Source organism: Lissotriton helveticus, chromosome 7, assembly GCF_964261635.1.
Source record: "Lissotriton helveticus chromosome 7, aLisHel1.1, whole genome shotgun sequence".
Classification (NCBI taxonomy): domain Eukaryota; kingdom Metazoa; phylum Chordata; class Amphibia; order Caudata; family Salamandridae; genus Lissotriton; species Lissotriton helveticus.
In genome coordinates, this window is record NC_136068.1 from 293,653,497 (window position 1) to 293,659,496 (window position 6,000).

General features: G+C 49.9%; 1 protein-coding gene across 2 annotated transcripts in view; it reads right to left on the bottom strand.

Moving 5' to 3' along the window:
* CDK5RAP1 (CDK5RAP1 mitochondrial tRNA methylthiotransferase) overlaps positions 1 to 5,312 on the bottom strand; it is a 236,214-nt gene extending 230,902 nt beyond the window's left edge. Inside the window, exon 1 of one of the 2 annotated variants that reach the window (XM_078652079.1) lies at positions 5,197 to 5,312. The gene's annotated coding sequence lies outside the window, so the exon portion shown is untranslated. The remainder of the gene's footprint in view (positions 1 to 5,196) is intronic. The other variant, XM_078652080.1, reaches the window with a different exon arrangement.
* Positions 5,313 to 6,000: the final 688 nt, after the last annotated feature.

The window sequence follows — 6,000 nt, forward strand, 5'->3', positions numbered from 1 at the left end:
ATCACCACAGAGGACGTAAAGATAGGATTTAGCCCAGTTGATAATCAAGCCCGAGTTTTTCCCGAAGGAAGGAAGTCAAAACGTCACACAAAACTATCAAAGATTTCCTAGGGGTAGTTAAGTAAAGCAGGATGTCATCTGCATATAGGAAGATGCGATCTTCGTATTCCGGAGACAGTAAATACCCCTCATGGAGGGCTCCCAACGGATCCAGGCAGCGATGGGCTCCAAGGCCAGAGCGAACAAAAGGGGGGAGAGTGGGCAACCCTGACGGGTACCACGACCGAGACAAAACGGAGCCGAAACACGACCATTAACCACAATCTGTGCGAGTGGGTCCACGTAAAGAAGCCGAATCCAACCAATAAAATCTGGTCCAAACCCGAATTTAGCCAGAACCGCCCACAAATACGGCCATTCCACAGTATCGAACGCCATAGTGGCGTCCAAAGATGCCACAATGGCCGGCTCACGCAGCGTCGCGGCCCTCGCGAGGACTCTGTGCAGACGCCGATGGTTCGAAGCTGTGTTTCTATGCGGGATAAAACCAGACTGATCCGGAGGGATTAGAGCACTAATGGTTTTGATCAGTCTTTTAGCCAGTAGCTTGGCCAGAATTTTAGGCTCTGCATTTAACAACTTGTGTATTACAACTATCTTCGCCAATCTTTGGTCACTGGGAGAAAACCACGGTCCCGGGACTCTAGGAACATGTCCCTTAAATATGGAGCAATCTTGTCAGGCCGGAGCTTGTACAATTCTATCGGCAGACCATTGGGATCCATCGCTTTACCGGAACGCAGGGAACCCATAGCTAACGCCACCTCATCGGCAGTAATTGTACCATACATAAGTTCCCTGTTCCACAGAGAGACACGGTAGGGCAATATCTCGTAATAATAAACACAAGTCCTCCTCCGGCCTATCAGACACGGAAGAGTACACAGTATGAAAATGATCCGCAAAACACGCCACTATCTCTTGTGGGTCTGTCACAACAGCTCCACTCACTGTCGCAATCTCCGGTACCACCCGACTCGCTCTATCCTTTCTATCTAACCATGCTATCAACTTGCCTGCCTTGTCTCCAACATCATAAAGACGCCCCTGTTGTTCCCGACTAAGAGCCTTCGCAGCCTCCGTCACCAACATCTTATATTCCAGTTGCTTCAATTGCAGAACATGCAATCCAGAACAGGTCACCTCCCGCTCTAGCGCTAGTTCCAAGTCAGCGATCTCAGTCTCTATCTTTACCACTTCTTCCTCTTTCTGCTTCTTGACCCCAGCAATCAATGATAGAGCTTGACCCCTGAAAACCGCCTTAAACGCTTCCCACAAGGAGACCGCGGAGGAAACCGAACCTTCATTCTCCCGAAAATAGTGATCCAAAGCCTTTACAAGTTCACTGCGGGTCTTGGGATTGCGAAGATACCAAGGTTTGATCGGGGCTAGCCGTCCCTCGGCACCCGATGTTAATTCCAACCGAAGCCACAGTGGGGAGTGATCGGAAATACCCCGGGCCATATGCCTGATCTCTTTAATACAAAACGCCTGTGCAGCCGGCAACAACACAATCAATCCTAGAGAGGCTACCATGGGCGCCCGAGTGAAACGTATACTGCCGCTGATCAGAGTGAAGCAATCTCCAACAGTCGACCAGGCCCAGAGTGTCCATGAAGTCAGGCAGCCATCCAAGCTCCCTCGGTAGATCCCTAGGGGGGTGTCTATCGAGCAAACCGGAAACCACAGCGTTGAAATCCCCACCAATTATCAGAGACCCCCGGGGAGATCTAGCAGAACCCGTCCCAAATCAGCAAAGGTATTGGATTGTAGGCCAGGAGGTACATACACAGAGACCAGGGAAAGCGTGCGGCCCTCCCACCGTCCCGAAATAGCAGCATAGCGTCCCCTATCATCAAGGACCGTGGAGTCTATTTCAAGTGGGAAAGCGTTCTTAACAAGAATTCCAACACCCCTAGATACAGAGGAGAACCCGGCATGGGCAACTAGATGATACCCCTTCCTGTTCATGGCATGACATGTGTTCCCTACCAAGTGGGTCTCCTGCAATAGAACAACATCAGGGGAGTGACGTTTCAGGAGCTGCAGTACCACCCCAGGCTTAATCTTGTCCCCCAGCCCGTTAACATTCCAAGAGAAATCGATAAGAAAGTCCAGCAATAGAGCGCCTTGCGAAAACAGTAACCAGAAATCAAACACCCCCCCACCCCCAGTAAAACAACCCATTACAACACCCCCCACCCCCCTGCATACGACTAAAGAGCCACCCCAACTCGCAGTGTGCCTGTCGCCCCCACATCTAAACTAAACTACGAGAAGTAAAGCGGAGGAGGAGAAAGACCCACCGATATTCCCGCAACCCCCCGTTCAACCCACAATCAGATACATATCATTAATTGGATCCATCACAGTAGCAATCCCACAAATGTCCGCGGAAACCGGACAAACTGCACTCATTCCTGCATCCCAAGTCCTCCCTCTGCTCCACCAGGCTGACTCTCTGGTTCCTGTCGGGCTGGCAGAGTGTCCAACCAGTCGGCTACCACCTCGGGCTTATCAAAAAAGTGAACCCGTTCGTTGTATTCAATCCTCAGCTTGGCCGGGAAAAGCATGGCGTATTTGAGTCCCATATCTCAAAGTCTTCTTTTTACTCCCAGAAAACTGAGCCTCTGTTTCTGAACCGCCTGCGTGAAGTCCGGGTAGAAGCTGATAGGAGTTTTCAAACTTCAAGGGTCCACCCGCCCTCGAGGCCTGTAGGATGGCATCTCTGTCCCGAAAATTGAAGATCCGTGCTATCATAGGCCTCGGCGGGGCTCCCACCTTCCATCTGCCACCCGGGATCCTTTGAGCTCGTTCCACAGCAAAAAACTCGCTCAGTCCCTTGGGGGCTAGATGTTTGATAATAAGGTCCTCAACAAAAAGGTCAGCCGCTTGTTCCTCCGCCTGTTCCGGAACACCAATTATGCGGACATTGTTCCGCCGAGCCCTCCCTTCAAAATCCTCCAGACGACGGATAGCAAAGTCATTGGAGGATTTCAGGTTACGGACTTCGGTCTGCGGGTCGACGACATCATCGGTTAAGCTCGACGTTTTTATGTCCAAAGATTTGACCTTTTCGTTGGTTTTTGTTAGGTCCGTACGGATCAAATTAACGTTGATCGCCACTGTATCCAGCTTATGAGCAAGGGTCTCCATTTGCTTTCCGATGGAAGACTTGATGCCATCGATGGCAGCCATCACATCCTGCAAAGTCGGTTCCGTCGCCGGAGTCGATGAACCCCCCGCTTCCTCCAACGATCGACTAGGTCCACTGGGCGACCCCTTAACCTGAGCGTAGCGATCCATCACAGTTTGGGTATAGCCACCCCGTCTGGTGGTTTTCAACCTCTGTTTGTCCCCCTCCGATTTGTTCGCCATTTCGTGACAATACAGGTATTATCAAAATCAAGAGATGGGGGGGGGGAGGGACACAAGCAGGCCACCCAAAAAACGGTAGACAGCACACAGCTGTAGGGGAAGTCGACCAAGATGCTAGAGCAGCATAGAGCCGAGAAAGCGAAAGTCCAAAATGGCCCTCAGGCGAAGGAACAAAAATAGACAAAAAGGCAGTTTATGGTGCAGTCCAAGTCCAAAACTCCGAATATAGTTCGACACGCCCAAGTAACGCTCAGGATACAAGCTTCCGAAGCGATTGAGGTGTCCTGGGGCCCGGGCTCCGACCCAGATGATGAAAACTAAAGTGAAAGTGGAACCAGACCGGCCGCCTCAGCTGCCTCAGGCCGTTGTTGTTCAACTGCGCCCTGGGCACCGTGCCAACTCGGGCGCCGGGGATCCAAGAGGCGAAGGTCGCAAACTTTCAGGCGCCACAACTCCAGTCTCCGTGGTCCGATCGGGAAATAAATTTCAGTATTCGCTTATCCTGTGGTTCATCCACACGAAGATGTCAACAGCGAACAGGATCAGTGACAGGATATATTCGGGAGGCTACGTGGGTCTCGGGAGCCCTGTGCTCACGTGACCATCTTGGTTGCGTGCGAAGCTCCTCCCTGTTTTTTCAGATTTTTAATCCCACATAGATGTTTTCTGTCAGACTTTGAATATTTTGATTTTGAATATGGAGAGTCTGCCAGAATACATCTATGTAAAGTACCCACTGATATCCGAGCTTGTCGCAGAGGTCCTGGGAGGGGTTGATGTCGTGGTTTTGCCTTGACACCCCAAAACCCAAACACACCCTGAACCCCCAAATTAACCCTTGCACCCCAAACCCAAACACACCCTAAACCCTAAAATTAACCCTGGCACCCCAAAACCCAAACACACCCTGACCCCCAAATTAACCCTTGCACCCCAAAACCCAAACACACCCTGAACCCCAATATTAACCCTTGCACCCCAAACACACCCTAAACCCTAAAAGTAACCCTGGCACCCCAAAACCCAAACACACCCTGAACCCCCAAATTAACCCTTGCACCCCAAACACACCCTAAACCCTAAAATTAACCCTGGCACCCCAGAACCCAAACACACCCTGAACCCCCAAATTAAACCTTGCACACCAAACCCACCCTAAACCCTAATATTAACCCTTGTACCCTAAAACCCAAACACACCCTAAACACGAACACTAACCCTGGCACCCCAAAACCAAAAAACACAACCTGAACCCCCAAATTAACCCTTGCACCCCAAAACCCAAACACACCCTGAACCCCCAAATTAACCCTTGCACACCAAACACAAACACACCCTAAACCCTAAAATTAACCCTCGCACCCCAAACATGCTCTAAACCCTTAAATTACACCTGGCCCCCCAAAACACAAACCCACCCTCAACCCTAAAATGACCATCTACGCCCTAAAATCCAAAAGCCCTACAAACCTCCAAACTTTTTATGAATGCGGGAGGCGCTGCTGTGATATGATACTTTCTGTACCCCCAGGCTGCACTTCCTTCATAGGGTATTTCCATAAACACATAGTTTAGTGGAATCCGATTGTTGGACTCTTTAAACAACTGCGGACAGACCTGCTCATGGCCCGAGGAATAGGTCTTGCAAAGGAAAACAAACTTTGTCGTCATGGTGACTGCCGAATTCACTCCATCACAATACTAAAATACATTTTTAAAAAGCACAGCTGCCTCGAACACATTGCCAAAATCACCTACTGTAAACCATCAGTCTGCCGGCTGGCTGGGACTCGAACCGCAGATCCTCAATGGAGAGTAGCTCTCTCACCCCGGAAGCCGGTGGATTCCTCTAGCAAAAGCCTACGCAAATCCGGAGCGCCGGAAGTGACGTCATTGTTCTGCGGCAAGAACGAAGACTGCCGTGAGTGCAATGGCCATTAAAGGGACAGGTGGATTGGCATCGGTCTCTTTATTTTTCCAACTCCACTTCCTTCATCGATTCCGGCGTATACTCAGGTAAGTGCTGCAGCTGTTAAAAAAGAGCAGCATCGATCCTCCGCTCTCGGTCCCAGCTGCTCAATTTCCGTCCCAGACCAGCTTCCTCATTTTTCGGAAAGCACGAGTTTTCATTAAGGGGGCAAATTCAGACGCAGCTCCCTGCATGTGTGTGCTTCGTACGTGTTATAATTAACATTCCCATTGATACTACTACAGAAGCTACTTTGTGGCCCAGCGTCCCCGTGGATGCTATTTGCTTTGATAGGTTGAGTAGACTGAAAGCCTTGCTATTTCAAACAGATGTATCTCTTCCATCTGCCTAAGAAACATTTGATTTCCACGTAGCGCGTTTCTCGTCAGAAGTGCAATCTCTTTTATGAACTCAAATTGCCACAGCATTTCGATGAGGTGTGCACCTTATTTTTAATGCATCTAACATAGCTGGAGTGACACACCTTTTTAAAGTGATTGGGTCTGACTTTAGTTTGGATCATTCCGTCCTGCACTCCTTTTTCGCAAGCATTTTTGGAGGCAGTCCAATGTTATTATTGCTCCTTTTTGGTG